General features: G+C 43.8%; 1 protein-coding gene across 3 annotated transcripts in view; it reads right to left on the bottom strand.

Moving 5' to 3' along the window:
- The window catches only part of Plac1 (placenta enriched 1), a 129,533-nt gene that overhangs the window by 40,668 nt on the left and 68,913 nt on the right, over positions 1-19,952 (bottom strand). The window contains exon 1 of one of the 3 annotated variants that reach the window (XM_013124860.3): positions 2,193-2,428. The exons of 1 other annotated variant lie outside the window; for it this stretch is intronic. The gene's annotated coding sequence lies outside the window, so the exon portion shown is untranslated. Of the gene's footprint in view, positions 1-2,192; positions 2,429-19,952 lie in introns of those variants that run through there. One more of the 3 variants, XM_021236223.2, reaches the window with a different exon arrangement.

Below are 19,952 nucleotides of genomic sequence, written 5' to 3' on the forward strand. Positions count from 1 at the left end.
TCTGTTATTATCCCCATCTGTCAGATGAAGAAATTGAGGTTCCAAGAGATGAAGTCACTTGCCCCAGGTCACACAGCTGTGTGTTTCTAAAGTTCAGTCTTTGTAATAAAGGTCGGCCTTAGAAACGGCATCTGGTGTTGAGAACCAAGGACTTCAATATTTTTTTATCTACCACATAATACCTCCTTCCAGTCTATAAGAACCACTGAATTCCCATGAGCAGGGTTCTTCTAACCCTCCCTGATCCCTATACCATTGGAAGCATGGCTGTTCATGTGAAAATGGGACAAGAAGAGATAAAGATTCTCAAACAGGTTCTTATCCTTCAGGGGCAGCAGAAGGAAGTGAAGCCGGCCATGGAACGGAGAGAATTCAAGGCTGGCTTCTGAATAAACAGCAGTTGATTCGTAAACACAATTACACTTCTACTCCTTTTAAGCCAGTGGTTACTAGCATTTTTTGAACAGAGACCCTTTGAGAATTTGAGGAAAGTTGTGGACCCTGTCCTAGGAGGAAAAGCTAAATGCAAACCTACAAGTTTCACATAGTTTCAGAGAAATTTATTGAGTTTCTTGTATGCTGGCCAAGAGTAACCGACACCAGGTTAAAAACTCCTGCTTTAAGAGAGCCCAATTCTGTGTTCTAAAATGTAATAAATTAAGGAACGATGACTCCTTTAAATAACAAGGTAACCTAGGGCACAAAAGCCAGGCTGTGCTCTATAAAGCTTTTGTTTTCAATGCCCAATTGCCTGCATGAGGTACATATACACATAGCATCTCCTAGTCCCCTAGTTCCCTGTGAAAGGCACAGATGACCACTATAAGGTCTGACCAGAAGACAGAAAGAGTAACTGTACATAGACTGGTAGTAAATGTCTTTGACTAGTAACTGTACATAGACTGGTAGTAAATGTCTTTGGCTAGTAGAGGTTGGGCAGCCACTTAATAGACAGGAGTGACTTCATTGGATATAGACTGGATTATGTGACCTTAACAGCCCAGCCAGCACCTGAGGTCAAATGTTTTAATCTCTGGGTAAAAGCAGTATAGATCTGAGCACGTCTGTTCCTACTAAGAACTGGTGGCTCCATGAGAGACCCGATAGGAGCAGTCTCAGTATACATTGGCTCGCTCATGTACCTGAGTCGGCTTTCTTACATTAGCCCATGTTATTCCAAATAGCAACAGCTAGTTCCTTGAGAACTAGAAGCCCCATTGTTCTTTTACAAAAACATTAGATAATCCCAACCCAAGTCATTCCAAGATAATTTCCCCCTGACCTCTTGGGTTGTGAGTAGCCAAGGTCTTACTGTAATCTTTAGGAGAATTGTTAGTTACAGCCTGATATTTCTCCTAATCCACTGCCAATGTTTAAGCCTTCGTACAAACAGTCACAATGCACAGACCTGATGCAAATATTCTATAGCACTTTCCTCTTTAAAGACTTTGAGAAAAGAGACTGTGTGGTATGCTGGAAAGCAGCAGACCCAGATGCACCATGCATTACCCCCTTACCTCTCTGTGCCCCACTTCCCACCAGTAGACAGCCAGCTGCAGAGCTGACATGGAAGGTCACACTTCCATGTGCTTGGGAAATGGAGGGGGGCCGACGAGCTACACAGTGAGTGCTAGGCCAGCCTGGGCAATACTGTGAGAGCCTGTCTCCATCCCCCTGCAGAAATGGACACTTACTCTGCTTCTCTCTCTCCGGCAGGTGCCATGAAGGACTCACAGGAAGAAGCTAACGAACCCACAGATGATGTATTAACCAGTAAGCTTTTGAACACATGACAACTCGCAACCATTATTTCACTTAAGCTTCCGACGATCCCAGGAGCCACACAAATCCTCATTGTTTTGTCATGTATTCATTTACTGTCTTCTCCCTCCCCTTCTCCCGTACTCAGAAAAACTCCTAGAGAGGCCATATTATGGTCAGGTACTGCACGCAGCCTGTGAGTGTTTTCTTTTGTGTGTACAGAGTTTCTAAAAACAGACTTAGCAAAGGAAAAAAAAAGCTTCAAAGCATATACTGCTGCATAGCAAAGACCTGGACTAGCCCCCTCTCCCCACTCTCTTTCTCTCCCTCTCTCCTTTCTCTTCTCCTCCTCCTCCCCCAGGCTCCTTTCCCATGGCTCCAAGTTATTTGACCCCAAACATTCCCCATTGTAATAAGAAGTCGTTACTCACTTTAAAAAAAAGAAATCTTTGGCTCTCTGAGAATTCTGAGGCTGTTAGTCCTGTTTTCTCGGTGTCGAGCACGAGGGAAGGGGTAGGGAGAGGATGATGCAGGTCCCTTAGTCGTGAATCTTCGATGCCTGAACTGTTCCAGTTATATATGGCTTTCAGAAGATGGCTGAGTATGTTCACCCTCTCCCTTTTCCCGCCCCCTTTTCTAACTCTCAAGCTGCAAAGCGAACCTGCGGCGCCCAAATGCACCAGGTGTCTGCAACTTTCTAATTGAGCAAGGCAGACTCCCTCTCGGCCAAGAGTCTTGAGATATTTATCCAAATTTTGGGTTCACTGGATTAATGCCTTAAGCTGGTGTGCAATCCCACTGCAGGTCAATGTTCTTGTCCTAATGTTGTCCAATGCCTGTGTGGCATTCAGACCTGAACATGATAACTTCCCTCCAGATTGCAAATTCCCCCGAGCGCACCCTGGAGAGAGAAGCCAGTTCTCATTGTTTGCAGATCGGTCAGCATAATGATTCAAGGTGGGCTCAGGATTGAAACTGCCTTGAGATAAAGCAGATCAGCCCCAACTCACTCTTGGGGGAAGGCCTCTGAGAAGGGGAATGTGCAAGGCCCCTCCAGTCAGAGGAGACATCCGCTCCCCTCTGCTTTGGGCTCCACCAGTTGGCAGATGGAGGCCCGTGCAAACGCTGGCCAGACCAAAATGGTGCCGAGACAGCCACGATATTGTTTAGAAAGAAAGAAAGGAAACATCTGCAAATGCTGCCTTGGTGCTGAGCAGGGACAGTCTCCTGCTTTTCCTCACGGGCCCACGGTGGGCTAGCTCCTGACTGAACAGAAAGGTTCCCTGAAACAAATGCATCTGAAAGATATTTCCCATCCCCCACAGGAAATGCTTGTGTTTAGTCATCCTTACTCCTTGGGCTGAGTCAGCAGGTTCAGCTTTAAGCACAGCTGCTTTCACATGGTAAGTTAGGAAGACCAGTTAGTTGAGTTAGGAACACTTTGGCTGAAACACTTTGACAGCCTGAGCTTCCAAATCGGACGGCTAAACTAGAGCAATTGCAATTTGGGCTCAATACCTTTTTCAGTCCTTCTGGGTGGGCCTCAATTACTTTTTAGTATGTTTGTACTACAGAACATTCCAGAATGAATAGAGACAGCAGTCTGTGTACCTTTAAGAGACCACTATGGTGCCACAATGTGATCTTTGGCTTAGGATTTAAATCCTGGTTCTGTCAATAATTTGCTATATGAGTATAGGGCAATTGTCCCCTCTCCCCAGGTCTTAACATTCGCATATTTAAATTAGAGGCTTGGATAAGATCACTTCTAAGGGTTCTTCCTGCTCTGGTGGCCTGTGGAACAGTCAGGGACAGATGGCCAGCCACTCTTTCCCCTGTTTACCTGGGGAAAACACTGCAGAACCTGTTTTGGGAATTTTCTTCAGGTTTTTCCCACCTGTGGCGAAACATCTTCCTGTGTCTGGCCACAGCCTGTTTTCTCTAGTTTGGACCTCCCTGGACACAGAGTACCCCCGGGTAACATTCTTTTCTAAAAAAAATCCTTTGGCAACTCTAAGAACTTCAAGTCTGCATTCTGTTAAACCCTCTGCAAATGTGGGAGACAATTGCTTATGGCAGAGGTTTAAGTGACCACACTTTCTCCCCTCATCAGAGAGGTTTTTCCATTCTTTTGGTCACTGGCACTGACTCATGGACCTAGGGGGACGAAGAAAGGAAAGACAAAAACACCTTTTCCCCTGAGGAGCTGCAATACAATCACGTTATGACCCCGGAATGAGTCGTGTTTTCCTCTTAAAAGGGAAACCCAGAGAAAAGACATTGTATAAAACAGCTTTCCCTGGAGCTAAGAAACTCTTGAAAATTTAGCTACATCCCTCTCTGCTGGTAAGTATATTAGATTAGTCAAATAGCAGAGTTTGGGGAGAACCAGTAACTTGTGTAGTCCCAGCGCTTCTCGTTATGGATATGGCAACCGAGGCTGATACTTGGGCCAATTACTGCCTCCATGCTTTCTCTGTATTCCAAAGAAAGTAGGGAATAAAAATTTGGTCAAAGAGAAGAGAGAAAGAACCTAATTTCTACCATGCCTCTGGCAGTCTTCCAATTCTTAGACAATCAAAAATAAAGACTGTGAAATAGTCTAGGGGGTCTCTTCCTGGGGGAAGAATGGCATGTCCTCACGTGGCACCAATTGTCTCCATTCTCAATGTAGAGTCATTGCTACTGTATCAGAGACTGTGGGTTGAGAGAGCACTTGAAAGATGGGGAAAGGGCGGGGGCAATGACAAAGCTGGCTGTTTTGTAATTCCCTCATGAGCTAATCTTACAAGGGTGTCTGGGAGAGAGTCACCTGTATTAGAACCACACTTTCCAGTGGGCTGTTACAAAGATCTTGCATAGCAGAGGGTCAGAAACATAGGTTTCCTATAGGCAGTGACAGAGTAAGCAACTGCCACTTCGGATGCTCTGTCTGTGTTCCGTGTGTGTGCAGTGCTCTCAGAAGCCAGAAAACAACATCGGATCCCCTGGAACTGGAGTTACAGATAGTTGTTAGGCACAATATGGGTGCTGGACTCGAACCTGTGCCTCTGGAAGAACAGTGATCTTAACTTCTTAACTGTTTGAGCTACCTCTCACAGCCCTCTTAGTATTTTTTTTTTACATCAGGTCTGCTTACTTAATGGACCACACACATGTACACAAATGACTGGCGAAAGCCTACTTAAAAACAAGTTGCTCAAAAATTGGCCTGATGACTGTGATCTAAAGAGATTTCCCAAAGCTTGCTTGAATGAAAGCTGAGTGCAGCCATCTTCCTTTATAATTTTGAGTGTGCAGATGTTATTGAAATGCTTTCAAGGCAAAGGCTTATAAAATATTTCTTTAAAATAAATTTTATGGTGGTATAAATTTTCACTGATCCCAATACAGAAGTCAATATGGAAAAACTAAAAGAAAGAGCTGGGGCTTTTTGAAGCCTTCTAGGAACTGGCCTGAAGGAACAGTAGCTTAATGGCTATTTTCAAAGAAACACCAGCAGATGATCCATAGACACTAAGTGTCAACCCACAATGTATTTTCCAGTCTCTTCCTTTTCAGTGCCCAACAAAAGTGTCAGAGTATATAACTAGAAGGTACTAAATTGCAGATCCTGCCTGATTTGCTTGCTGAGGTGATACACAGAGAACCTTAAGTGCAATGTCTTCCTAGCTGCAATGACAGGAAGACGGGACTGGATCATTTAAACATTCACGTTACATTTTGGGGTATAGCCTATTACTGCCTAGGAACTTTCCCATATGGTAAGAAAGTCGACTACACACCATCTTAGAAGCAAATGAACTTCCTCTTTGTTGTACAGAATGGCTGAAGTCTGATTATCTTTCACAATCAGCCAATCTCTTAATTCATTCCAGGGTTGTAGCTAAATTCCCAATCCATGGGAGCAACTTAGTTTAAGAGGAGAGACCAAGGTGAGTGAAAGATAGGGATATTTGTAGGTGGGGGTGTGGTACACAGGCTCGCCTAGGAAGAATTTTCTAGGTAGTCAGTACTTCTAAGCTCCAAAAAAAATCTGCTTTTGTAGTGCTAGGGGATGACATTTCATTGCAAAAATAAATGATTTGGTCATTACCATTTCATGGTTGCTGGCAACCACCCTCCTCTGCTTTCTAACAATTTCCATTTTAGGCACTGACAAACCCTTCAAAGGGATTCAGCCAAATATCCACCCAAAGTTGCGTATTTGGCAGTTTCATAAGGAGAAAGCTGGGACCTCTGGGCAGGAAAAAAATTGCCAAAAGGGCTCCCTCCTTCTTTGTTAACTGTTAACAAACAGATCACCATAAACAGCCACGGGGGCTCCGTGGGCAGCAATATGGGAAGGAAGGGGAAAGAATGGAAGTTGTTGGCAGGGCTGCTTCCTTGGCTCCAGTTCTTGCTCCCAGTCCCCATGGCTTCTTGTACTTTTCCCAAAGTCGGGTGCTGCCTTAACTGTTGTCCCTAACCAATGCAGGCCCAGCTCTCAGCAGGCAAGCATCTCCCTCAGACACAAAACCCGAGTGGAAGTGGAAATCACAGGGCAAAGAGTCTCTGAGACTGTAGGCTTTCTCAATCTGTTGGAAGCTCAACTTATCCAACTGGCTGAACCCACAAGCATGCCATCACTAAGGATCTGCCTCTCTGGGAAACATCCCAGTTGATCTCTGAACCCACCTTGGGTCCCTGGCCCCTGAGAATCCACAAAACCCAGAGCACGCAGGCTTGCCATTAAGAAAGTAGAAACTCGGTCCTGCTTGACCAGGAGCTTCAACGGCGTGATGCTCAAAGAGATTTCACATTCATGTTCTCCTCAGTCTTGGAGGTGCTTCTCTTGGGTTGTGAAATGAGCAATAATTCCCTTTTCTGCATCCAGAATTTTTCCATCCTGATCCTTCAGTTCAGGCCCTACCTGTGCAGTTTCTTTTCTGCGAAACCTATTTTTTTTTGTCTAACTCATTGGCCTCATTACCATTAGTAATTAAAGCCAGCTTTCTGCATCCATGGGTTCTGCATCTGTGGATTCAAGCAATGGCAGATGCAAAGTGTTTTCTAGAAAGTTGCATCTGTGCTGAACATGTCCAGCCACCCCACCCCATTCACCACTCCCTAAATTATATTGTACAACAACTATTCATATGAAAATACACTGAATTAGGTATTATAAGCAATGTGGAGACTATATCAAGTACGCAGATGCCGTGACCATCAAATACAAACAGTATAACATTTTACATAAGAGATTTCAATGTGTACCTATGGGGGCATTGTGGAACCAATCCCCAGTGGATGACACTGAATACTTGTGTGTTTGTTTTTCAGTCACCTCTCTTATGAGGCAGTAACCCTCCTAAGGATACAGGGATGCTTCTCTTTTATTCAATATTGTATGGCCAGTGTCCACCATAGTGCCTGGCAATAGTAGGTTCTCCATAAATATTTGTTAAGCCTCTCTGGATCTAAGATGTTAGCATTCTATAACATTTAAAGCCAGCCTATTGCTTCCACCTGTAGGTTGTAGCTCCGAAAGCTTCTTGCATTTAACTCTGCTGCATCTGATCAGGAAAAGGCAACTGGCCACAACTATCTCCATACCCCAGTCATAGCCAGTCCCTCCTTTTCGCTTCACTCATGACGCCCATGATCTAGTCATCAGCACTAGGAAGCTTCACTGCCTAGGGGTAGTTGCTGTTGGGGATTTGCCAAGCAGTGGCTCTAGCTACAGCATACTGAGGTCTCATCACATGGAGGGCCACATCATTGCTTAACACTCACGTTTCTCTTCCCTCCCCTTGGGGAGCTATTTTCCAGAACTTATTTAGATTCCTTGTCTAAACAATGGCCACCCTTCTCAACAACAAAGAAAGTCAAGTTGCTATTATATGTAAATTTCAGTTGGTCAGTTTTCCTCCAAGAAGCCCTCAAAAGGCTGTCTGCTGCAGTAAATGACAGCCATCCAGCTGCTCAGAATGTCAGCAGAGCTCCTTTCCCCTGAAATGAAGTAATGAAGAAGGATGAGGTAACAGACCTCCAGCAATTGCAAATGGTTCCCAAAGGGTTACCATACCTTCTGCTCTTTCTTCCTGTCATCAGTTTCAATGAAATTGGCATGTGGTGGGGACAGAAGACATGGAAGGCCTTGTGCCTTTAGATTAGATCTTCAAATGTCGATGAACCCAGCTATTTCTGCTGTTCCTCCATATTACCATAGAGGGTTTTCCCTACCCCAAATTTAAAGTAGCATTAATTCCATTATGAAGATACCCCCTCCAAGTTTACCAATATTCAAAATGCTTCCTCTCTCTCTTTCTAGGTCAGGGTCTCATGTTAGGAAAGGCTGGCTTCAAACCCACTGAATAGTAGAGAATGACTTTGAACTTCTGGTGTTTCCTGCCTCCACCTCTCAAGTACTGGGGTTTGCAGGCATGTGCCACTATGCCTGATTTTATGCAGTATTGGGGATTGAATCCAGGGCTTCATGCATGCTAGGCAAGGATTCTACTAGCTAAGCTACATGTCCAGTCTCTAAATTAGGTTTTGGCCTAGAAATATCACTTCTGGAGCTTGGTCCTACATATGTAACCCTACCTCCAACATGTACACATCAGGTGGTCACCAAAACAGTATTGGCAAAATGGTATTTTCCCAGAATGTAGCACACAAGTCACAAGGCTAAGACAGATCTAGTTGCATTGTTTTGGGAAATTGTCTGTATTGTGAATGATGACGGTCGAGCCAGGCATGGTAAGAAACCATACCTATCTGCTGCCTGTCAGTTCTTTATGGCTGTTTCTGAGAATCCTTTCTTTTCATTTCCTTTCACTGATTCAGCCTCCTAATGGGCTCCTTGGTCCCAGGGCATCTATTTCCCATTCATCCATCCTTTCAGTCAGAAAGAATATTGTAAAACCTGACCTTCCTCGACTCTCTATTCTGCTGGAGGAAGAGTGCTAACTAACTGTGCCACTACCCTGACAGAGGCAGGTTAGGGAGTGTGTTTAAGAATTAAAAGAGATCTGGGTATGATGAGGAGATCCACCACTGACTGTGTCACTTAAGACACATGACTCAGTCTTTCTGGGCCTGTTTCCTCATCTGAAAAAGGATGTAAGTCCTATGTCACTGCCCTAGGATGAAAAAGTAAGGCTGGAAGGAGGAGATCAAAACCAAAGCCAAAACCAAAAAACAAAACATAGCAAACTCACTCAGTGTGGTGCCTGGCATATGGAAAGCATTCTAGAAATGGTAGATGTTATTACCATTGTTATTATTGTTGATAGGCCAAAAATCAGTTTATTGGAAATTCTTTGTAACTTTATAACACCCTTTGGGATAAAATTTTTATAGTTTCTTCATGTTTAGTGTACATTCAGTACCCTCTAAGGACACTATTCTTGCCCCCTTTGTCAGTTATTTCTTGATCTGCATCACAAGACCTGTCCCTCTCTTTTACATCCCCAAATGTAGTTGACATGTCTCAGTCCCCTGGGACCATGACCTTTAAGGGGTCTCTCTCTATACTTTGATCATATGTCTGCCCTAACGATTTTGCTTTAATCTTTCTTGCCAGGCCTTGTTAGACAGTTTCCCCAAATCTGCAAACCTTTCCTGACTTCATCAAGACTTCTTTGTAGCTGTCTGTTTTGCATTTCTCTTCTGTTGCGTCAGGTAGCTATTTTATTCCATGAATTCTTTAAAACGAAAAGGTTGTTAGCTGTGATGTGGAAGCATATGCCAATTTGTTGTTGCATCATCAAAGAGAGAGTGTGTGTGTGATCTTGGTTTGTCCACCAGTTCTCATGCTGGATTCTTCTCTGGTGTAGAGAGATAAATACAATAATTAAATCCCTAAGGTCCTGGGTGCAAACATTCTGCCTAATGTTCTTTCTCCATACCTTCCCCAGTACCTGGCCTGATTCGAATTAGAATTAACTGTTCTGTGGGATATGTTCATGTATTTCTCAGAGCTCATCTTTTGAGAATTCTCTTTCATATTAACTGTCACAAGAATCAATGGCCCTGATGACTCACATCAGAAGTCACAGCAGCAGAAGCAGGAGGATTGTGAGTTTTAGGCAAGTATGTACTACATAGCAAGTTCTAGACCAGCCAGGGATATATAGAGAGACCCTGTCTCCAATAAGATAAAGTAATAAAATGAAACAAATAAGTAGATAAAGAAATAAACAGAATTGGCTTTTCCTTCCCCCTGTCCGTGGAGCTCAGTTCAGTTCTAAGTTCTAAGCTCACTTATGGAGAAAACGTTCATGTGCTGAACTCTAGTCAGTTTTTATGGCAAAGAACATTTTTCTCTATCACCACCTCCTCTCTCAGTAATGGCCGTCCTCACACATTGCCTGCCTTGGTCTCTCACAGGCAATGCTGACTGGTTGATTATTTGCACTGGTGATTGTAGCATACCCTTGCTTGGTTTTGTCTCTAGAGTCTTTTTATTGAGAGTTTTTATATTAAACATACACTAAGTCCCAAGCTTGATTTTTAACTGATCCCACATGAAGGAAAGATTTTCATCTCCTAACACATGAGGCACATCTGTTCTGCTTATTTGAATTCAGGCCGTACCATTCTTATTATTATAGAAGTTGACTGTTGAGTATCAATATTTGTCTCTTTTGGTTCCATTGAACTTTCCCAAATGCTGCCCCATTTCTGGATTCTTTAAACACACATCCTGCAGTCTATGAAATGGTGGAAAAACTCCCGCTTTCCTTTTCTTTTTTCCCAAGTTCTACTGTTGGTCTGATGTCTTGTGCAGGCAGTTGAAACATGAGAGTCCCTGTCAGATGTGACCAGTCATCATTTTAAAGTCTAGATATGAGCTAGGCTTGTGGTACTCATGATCTTAGGACTTGGGAGGACGAAGTAGGAAAATCTTGAGTTTAAGGCCAGTTTGGACATATTATATAACAAGACTGTATTTTAACAGAGCTATAAAAAAAAACCAATCTCCTGGGTGGTAGCAGCACTGGGTGGTGGTGGCCCCTGCTTTTAATCCAAGAACCCAGGAGGCAGAGGCAGGCAGTTCTTTTGAAGCTCCAGGTCAGCCTGGTCTACAGAGTGAGTTCCAGGATACCCAGGGCTACATAGACAAATCTTGTCCAAAAACAAACAAAAAAAAAAAAAGAAAAAAAAAACAAAGACAAAAATTGATACAGACACCTCTCACTGCCATTCCCCTATGCTCTCCTGAGCAAGAAAGGGGGTTTGTATCTGATTTCTGGGAATTAAAAAAACTGGGTGTGCCCAACGGCATGGGAACACTAGGACACTTAGACTAGACATATGATCTTGCTCACATCCTCTTGGTGGTACCAGAGGTGATGCCAAGCAGAGCATTCTATCATTGAGCTACACTAGCAGGAGGCAGCCTTTATCCTGGCTCTTACCTCTAACAACACGTGCACATCTTCACAAGAGCCCACTGAGATTATTCCCCTGCATGGTATCATCACAGTAGGGATTTAAATGGGGGGCAAGATGGGTCATACAATACATAACACAAAGGAAATATATAGTATGTGTGTAATCGCTAAGAAAACAGGATGGGTCTAAGTAGGGCTAAATGGATGATAATAGAAGAACTCAAGCTGGAATCTTAATTACTAGTGCAAACTAGGTCTACTTGTTCAATGTCTTTAAGCCTTGGACTACTGATCTCTCTCTCTTTTTTTTTTTTTTTTTTTTTTTTTTTTGGTTTTCCGAGACAGGATTTCTCTGTGGCTTTGGAGGCTGTCCTGGAAGTCGCTCTGTAGACCAGGCTGGCCTCGAACTCACAGAGATCCGCCTGCCTCTGCCTCCCGAGTGCTGGGATTAAAGGCGTGTGCCACCAACGCCCGGCTGGACTACTGATCTTTTAACTAAGGGATATTACTATTTCCTACTTTAGAGTTGTTATAAAGACAAAAATGGATGGTGCAAATAAATTTCCAGCATAAGCCATTCATGAATTAAGCACTACCCCAAATATGGTAGTCACTGTTAGCTGATGTGTATCCGAAGTTCATTTCTCATGTTGGTTCTGATGGTTAGCACACAGTAGGCACTCAAAAACGGCTGACTTCATACCAAAGACCACATATTTCACAATTACACTTATATGGGACATCTAGAATAAGTGAATTCATAGCACATCTGTTTTTTCCAACAGCTGTTGGGAGAAGGGGTGAGGAATGAATGTTTAAAGCATATGGGAGTCCTCTCTAGGGTGGTGAAAATGTCCCAGAGCTAGGCAGACGTTATGCTGACACAATGATTACTACATGTACCGAATGCCAGTAAACTGCATTTGCAAATTGTTAAAATAGTAAATTTATGTAATTTTTATTTTACCATCACAAAACCAGTGGTTTGTATTAAGCCCTTAATTCTCTTCCGGGTTCCTCTTGTCTACCGGACTGATAATCAGTCACCCACTTGTATTCTAGGGCAGTGTGAAAGGTCGTGGTCACACTCTAGGCTGATATTCAGCAAAATGCCTTGGCTGTAGCTCTCATCTCATCCTACCTGGTGGTATTTGGCTTTAATATTCTTCTCTTTGACCTGAACCTACAGAGGAAGAGGAGGAGTGGAAAGGGCCAGCAAGGACTATCAGCTTAAGGGCCCGAAAGATGGTTCAGTGGGCAAAGTATTTGTCAAACAAACATGAGGAACAGAATTCAAACCGCAGACTCCACCTAAACACAAGGACAGTAATACATGCCTATAATCTACGGTGAGATGGGAGGTAGCATAGAAAAATCCACACACACTTTTGGGCCAGTTAGCCTGACTTTTCAGTGGCTAACAACAGTAACAACAAACAACAAAAGACTTGTGTTAAGGCAAAATGTGAAGAACAGTATTAGAGGTTACCCTCTGATAGCCATGTGTATTCTGTGTCATGTATGCACCCACACTCCAATATGCACATACACTCACATGCACACACATGCACATCACCACACACACACTCACACACACACACACACACACACACACTCACACTTTTTAAAAATGAAAAAAAAGTATCAGTTTAGGCCTAGTCAAAAATATTGATGTTCAGCTCCAAGTTGTTTATCTCTTAGGTTGCTTCATGCTGACCAACCCAACTAGAAGCCACGCACAGCCTTGCTTCTGGAAAGCGTTGTTCTTTACACTACTGCAGGGAGCCTAAGGATACCCATGGCATTTCTAAGCCTCCACTGTACCCTCTTTAACCAATCACCCAGCACTCCAAACACCAAGATTCTTGAGCTGCCACCAGGAATGTCCCTGGAGTAAATTAGTTTTTTTTTAGGGAGGTAGAGTGGGGGAGATTGAGCAATGGGCTCCAATCTGGGGTCTAGAGAGTGACTGGAGCATTTGAAATGTGTTACCCAATAAAAATCTCTGCTAAGGCCCAAGACTGAAATAACTCAGCTGGGCTCTGGTCTCAGCAGGACCCATTCATTAGCTAACACTTCTCATCTGTGATGGTCACAGACAGGTTTTTTCATGCCTCCTGAAATGGGCTTCAACATTGCAGCTGGCAGACAGCTGTGGCCTCACAGTGTTTACATTACCCAGACGAATGCAGTCTGTGCAGGAGACACAGAATGAATCTGATTTAGCTGTTGGAAAATGGGATTTTGAAAAGTTCTGTGGTTTTCTCCCCCCCCCCCCCCCCCCAACTTGGCAGGCAGCAGAAAGACTGAAGGTGGAACGAAACAGGCATGGAGGGGAAGGAGTCTCCTGTTTCTGGGGCTGGTGCTTTCCTTTGTTTGGAGCATCTTTGTGTGACACCTCCAGGTGGTGGGAGCTGGGTGGGGAGCATAGGATTAAGGGGGCTGTGGCAGATCATCCCTTCCAAACGGAATCTTACTGGTCAGCATTAGCTCTCGGGGACTCAGCACAGCCAGCAAGAGACAGCTGGGCAAAGGCCGTCAGTGCTCCAGTCCGTTCCCTTCACCTCTAGACATGAAGGGGACAGAAGGAGGAGAGTCCCCACAGACAGCTGGGCCCATGACCAATTGGTTCACAAAGTAGAAGCAGGGTTGGTTAACCCTATTGTGGTCTGTAGAATCCACTGCACTGCCTCATGGGGAACCTGCTTCAGTCCCACAGACATTTTGCTTTATTTTGTCAGGTCAGCAGTATTAACAAGCTCTCACTGTTTTCCTGCACCCCAGTCCTTTCTGTTGTTCCTTATGCCTGCACCAGAGAGAGATTCATCCTTCTAACTAGCTTCTGCTGCCTGACTTCTGTTGCAAAGAACTCTTCCAGCTATCTAAAGTTGTGTTATTCTACTCCATTCTGGCCCACCAACAAACATTTCCTGAACATTAACCACATGCTAAACCCTTTGTTCAGTTATTAGAGATATGTGCAAACAAGCAGACAGAAGCACTTTCCACAAGGAATTCGGGTTGAAGGGGAGGAATGCAAGACAGCAGTGAATCATAGGAAAATGTGAAAAGTGCTATGAGCAGGCCAAGGGATTCTTGGAGTCCAGAGGAGGACATCGAACCAATGCTCACAGAAGGGTGAGGAGAAGACTTCCCCAGCATGCTTTTCATCTGCCACTCACCTCCTTAACACGCGCCATTACCTCCACAATGTGTTTCCAACCAAACACCGCACATACTCCCTTTAAAAGCTCTATTCCTGAAAGACTAGTCCCTTCCCTGTCGGTCTATACCCACTCTCCCCCTCCCCCTTCCTCTTACCTGCTTCTGTCAGGGAGGCATCATGCCTCCTCCATGTCCTGCTTCCTCCACACCCACACAGTGCCTAGAACAGTGTGTGTTGACTGAGGAGCTAGGAAACACATCTTTTACTGTGGGACTGATCTGACTCCAAGAAGCATGAAAAATGATTGCACTGCCATAAGACGGGACTGACAGAAAAGCAGGGGAATGCAGATGAACGGATTTCAAAATGAATCCCCCAACTTGCTCGAGCTGAAAGAGGATATTGCCGATAATCAAGTGGAGGTTTGTTGGCAAAGAGTTACATATATTTTCCTTTCTGACTTAAATATTTAGCCTGATTTGTTTGGGGCTTTATTTTATTTTATTTTATTTCATTTTATTTCTTTGCTTTGTTTTGTTTTGGTCCCGGGCCTGCTGGTCAGGGCTAATTTGTACAGCTGCTTTTTCGTTTGGTTTCTTCCAAGAAAGCGAGAGGAAATAAGGTTGCCAGCAAATCTGCAGTTACCAAGGTTTTCCTAAGATGAATATTATTTTTCTTTTCTAATTCCACCAAATACAGTATAAAGAAAAGCATGTGACTATTCCACAAATTGAGTTGTACCAGGGGTCAAATCCTGTACTCTGTCCACATCCTGGTGTTGGGAGACTTAGAATGTTGATTTCCTGACCCACTAGTTAGGAAAATTGTACTGTAGTTGCAGAATGGTAAATCCCCTGATTTGGTGCTTGAGTTCTCAGACTTGACTCCTCCCGTGTTTCAGCAGAAATGTGTAAGGGGCTGCATTGGAGAGGACAGGGGAATGGGAGAAGTTAGGCAGGCGAAACCTCAAGGAGTACATGTTTGGAATCCCAGATTCTGTTTGTTTTTTCTCTGCTACTGACAAGTTCTGTGACACAGGCAGGTTATATTTCCTCTTACTGAACATCCTCCAGGGAACCAGAGTGGGACAGGCACAAGGGCTCTTTCCAATAAAATTGCAGTGGACCCTGTAAGTTAGCGTTTGGTGCTTCTAGAAAGACTACTCAAGCTGGGTTTAGTGGCACATGCTTGTAATCCCAGCAATGGGGAGGCAGAGGCAGGAGGATCACAAGTTTAAGCCAGCGTAGGTTTTTAGTAAAACGCTGTCTCAAAGAGAATTAAAAAGCCATTAAGGAAAGGCCCAAAGGTTTGTGGGTATTAAGAAGGCTTCATCCCACTGCCCTTTCCTTATGAGGCATTTGTTTGTGCTTATCATTTCTACAGCCTGAGAACTGTCTAGAAGGGACTATCCATGTTCTTACTGAGGTGTGAGAGCCTACCTTGGGTAGCTGGTATTGGAGGCTAATTTTTCACAACTTTCTTAAGATATATATTATACATCAAGCAATGTACCCATTTAAAGTATTCAATTCAGCGAGTTTTTGTATATTCTGAGTTGTGCAACTGTCACCACAATCCTTTCTAGAATATTCTCAGCCTCCTAGAAGAACTTGCCCCATCCTGAAGTCCCTAGTCTGCCTGGTCCTAGGCAAGCACTATCTACTTTCTCTTTCTATGATCTTGCCTTTTCTTCCATTTCATAAAACAGTCATATGATAGATCTGGTGATGAGAATTTTCACTCAGAATAATGATTTTAAGATTTTTATGGTTATGGAATATACTGGCATTTAATTTTGGGGTGTGTGTAAATAACATCCCATTATATTAGTGTGACATCTTTGCTTATCTACTCAGCAGATGAGGGACGTTTGAGTTCTTTGTATCTTGACCATGGCATAATGGACATTTGTTTCTAGTTCTCTTGGGTATATAGGTAGGAGTGGATCTGGTGAGTTCTCTGGACACTATGTATTTAATCATTTTAGAACTTCAGGTTGTTTAGCTAGTGATAGATGAAGGCTCCAATGTATGGAGGCCACTGATAGAAACCACTTTCTGGGATTGATGATTTTGAAAAACCATCTCCATGGGGTAGCTTGTCTATATAATGCTAAGTTTTTGAAGAAAACATTTTTATAGTCTCCATTTTGTTTTATGTCTGCTAGATCCTGGGGAAAGATGATGTGAGGAGAGCCACCATTTGCCTTTAACAACTATAGAAACATGATGGGCATACTTCTAGGATGTCTGATTAAATGACTGTGCCAAGATACCAAGGGGTTTGACTTATATGAAGATAAAAGTGGGGTCATATCTACTTCAACCCTTTTAAGACCATCTTCTGTCAGCACTAGGTCATTTCTGGGGAGCAGGGAGTTGAGGGTCTCTTGACATACCTATACCTACGAAGCCTTTCTTTTTTTTTTTTTTTTTGGTTTTTCGAGACAGGGTTTCTCTGTATTGTTTTGGAGGCTGTCGGTCCAGCCTGGCCTTGAACTCACAGAGATCCGCCTCCCTCTGCCTCCCGAGTGCTGGGATTAAAGGCGTGTGCCACCAAAGCCCGGCCCTATGAAGCCTTTCTGTTGACCATTCCTGCTTGGGAACTAGGATAGGAAGAAAAGAAACCCAGAGTCTTATGCAGGAGAAACACAGGTACATTTGCATCAGGAGATACGTATTCACGTTGACCTAACAGTGTCATTGTTAACAGCAACGATTTTCCCCCATAAAAGTGTGCCAACCTTGGCTGGGCAATGGTGGCACATGCCTTTAATCCTAGCTCTTGTCGGGTAGAGGCAGGCAGATCTCTTCGAGTTCCAGGTCAGCCCAATCTACAGAGAAAGTTCCAGAAGAGGCTCCAAAGCTACACAGAGAAACCCTGCCTCGAAAAACCAAAACCCAAAACAAAACAACAACAAACCAAAAACAGCTAATGTACAGTCATCACATTCAGCTCGGTAAAGGCTACCAAACGTTTCACCTTGATGAGCTTATCACTCACTGAAATAAAGAACAGCTCTCTCCAGAGTCGCTGAGGGGCCACTCCAGAAGGGCAGTCAAAGCCAAGGATGGTGCACAACAGAAGCCAAACGCTGATGAGATGTCAAGTGTATGAAAGCGCACTTTGGAGAGGTGAGGTGGAGCATGGAGATAAAATGTTGTGCGTGTATGGCTTCCTTGAATGAAATATAGGATCGAGGCACTCCAAGTTCTCCAGCAAACCAAAGCCTCCCGTATCATTCATCCTTGTTCTAATTAAAAGGCATGGTGCTCCCTTGTGCTTGGGCAGACAATTCACATGACCTCCCAGCTCATTTGGCAGCATTTGGGAGAAATCTGGCCTTGCAATCAGACTAAATGATGTGTTACCCTACACTTAATCTCCACCATCCATCAAAATCCAAGGGCCTTGGCCTCAGCCCCTCGACAAGAGGCCCACAGTACCTGGGTAGGATTTCATTCAGGGAATGAATGCAAAACCCCTAATTCTCCATCCATCTCAGCCCTCTGTAAACAGTTAAAGACTGCAGCCAACAGCAAAAGAACTGCCAACCCAAATGAAAGCAGTGAGTCAGCAAAATAAAGACAGATGGCAATGGATTAACTGTAGCATAGACAGCAAGAAGTACACCCTCCTTTGCTCCAACTAGATTGCCTCCCCTCCATTTCAGGTGACCTGGTGCTCACACGGAGCCCCTGTGAACTACACTATGGGTGGAAGAAAGCATTTGCTGTCCACAGGTTGTGTGTAACCATAGCAATTGAGGAGATCTTTGCTTCAAACCATAGTCTCCAGGCTGTTCAGGCAGGGGTTGCAAAGACATATGTCAGGCTTTCCTCCAGCGGTCTCATCTCCATGCCACAAGGCCATTTCCTCTTTATTCTGGTTTGTTTAGCCATACTTAACTGATTCCATAGTTCTGTTTATGGACACACAATTATCACTATAACTTGGCCCATTTTTGCCCATCATTTACCACAACTCAAAGTTTAGAGATGTTAACAAGTCACAACTACGTCTATAAAGCAAGAATTTGAAGGGACTGAGTGGGAATTTCCATATCTAGGGTGATGAATCCCCAGCACTGTGTTTTCTAGACATGGGAAGTGTTTGGCAAATACTCATGCAATAGAAGAAAGAATGGGTGAAAGAAATCTCACTCATAAAATATGGCCTGGATATTGGAGGCAGATGAGCATTATGCTTCTTCAGCATCTCTGGGGACCACATGGCCCCTCATGGGTCACACCTCTTCCCTTAGTTCTGTCTTAAGCAGGTGGCACAAAGGACTCTGAGGCCTGCTCCCTCTGATTTCCCTTCAGAATGATTTTGTTCTTAAAATGGGTTTTTGTTTATTTGTTTCATTTTGTTTTTTAGTTTTATAAGCCGTTCCTTGAAGAAGAAACCCAGATGATGTGACAAAGTGAGCCTATCTTTCTTAGGAAGTAAATTCACAGTGAATAAGAAAGCTTTCAGTCAAAAGTTGGATTTTTGTCTTGAGAAATAGTTGAGCTTGGGGTGGTGGTAATGGCTGAGAAGTGGGCAAGAGCCAGCCCTAATGTCGGTGGGATTCTGGGATTTTTCTATCCTCTCTTTTGGTTCAGCCTGCATTCTGCTTTCTTTGGATCTGATTGCTAACCACAGAAGTTTCCAGAAGAAAACCTAGGGCAGCCGTGCACGGGTGCTGCCAATTTCACAAACTACTATTTCAGTTCATATTTTCAAAACACCTCTGGGCACAAGTCTACATGGTAGAGAGTGAATTAGAGAGAGAAGGGAGCTGGAGAAAGACAAATAGAGAGGGAAGGGTTTCTCAGATGAGACTGCAAACAAGAGAAGTAGAAGCGATGAAATCCTTTCACCCTCACTCCAGAGAAGGCCCCCAGTGCTGGAATAATGCTCTGAAATAGCAAAGCCATGAGACAGTCTGTAGACTGTCACTGCAGTTGGTGCCAGCCCCATTAGGGCTCACTCTTGGTCATGCATCCTTTGGAGCTCAACTCACCAGATCGCTACTAGAGAACAGGGGTGAAAAAGGAGTAAGGCAGGGCATCTCACCAAGTGATGATCATTGGGATGATACCTTGAATGGAATTTGTTTTCTAAAAATCAACAAAAGAAAGTCACCCAGTGAGGCAAACTCATTTGTACAATCCCTGAAGTCAGTATAAGACTGAGTTGAAGATCAGCCTCAACTACAGAGTGAGATTATATTAAAAAACAAACAAACCCCCAAACCAAATCTCAGCTAGAAAGCACACTGTGATGGGAAGTCCTTCATTGTATCTGCCAACCAGCTCATGGCTGGGTCATTCAATCAAATTTCCACCAGAATTCCTACTTGGGATGTCAAATTCTGTGTTAGGTACTTAGAGATACAATTATAAACTGGACATGGTCCCTGCCCTCAAGGAATTCATAGTCTGATAGGGAAGGGAGAGACAAACAGATCACTAATTATAACACAGGATGATAAGAGCTAGAAGTTGCTGGGGGAGGCCAGAGGATGAGCACTTAAATCATTCTGGAGGGCAGTGAGGGCTTCCTGAAAGGCATGATGCATACACTGAAGAATGAGTAGGAGTAACCGGTGAGAGAGGGACTGGGGAGAGGATACTCCACACAGATGGGCTTTGGAG

Source organism: Mesocricetus auratus, unplaced genomic scaffold (genome assembly GCF_017639785.1).
Source record: "Mesocricetus auratus isolate SY011 unplaced genomic scaffold, BCM_Maur_2.0 Super-Scaffold_100003, whole genome shotgun sequence".
Classification (NCBI taxonomy): Eukaryota; Metazoa; Chordata; class Mammalia; order Rodentia; family Cricetidae; genus Mesocricetus; species Mesocricetus auratus.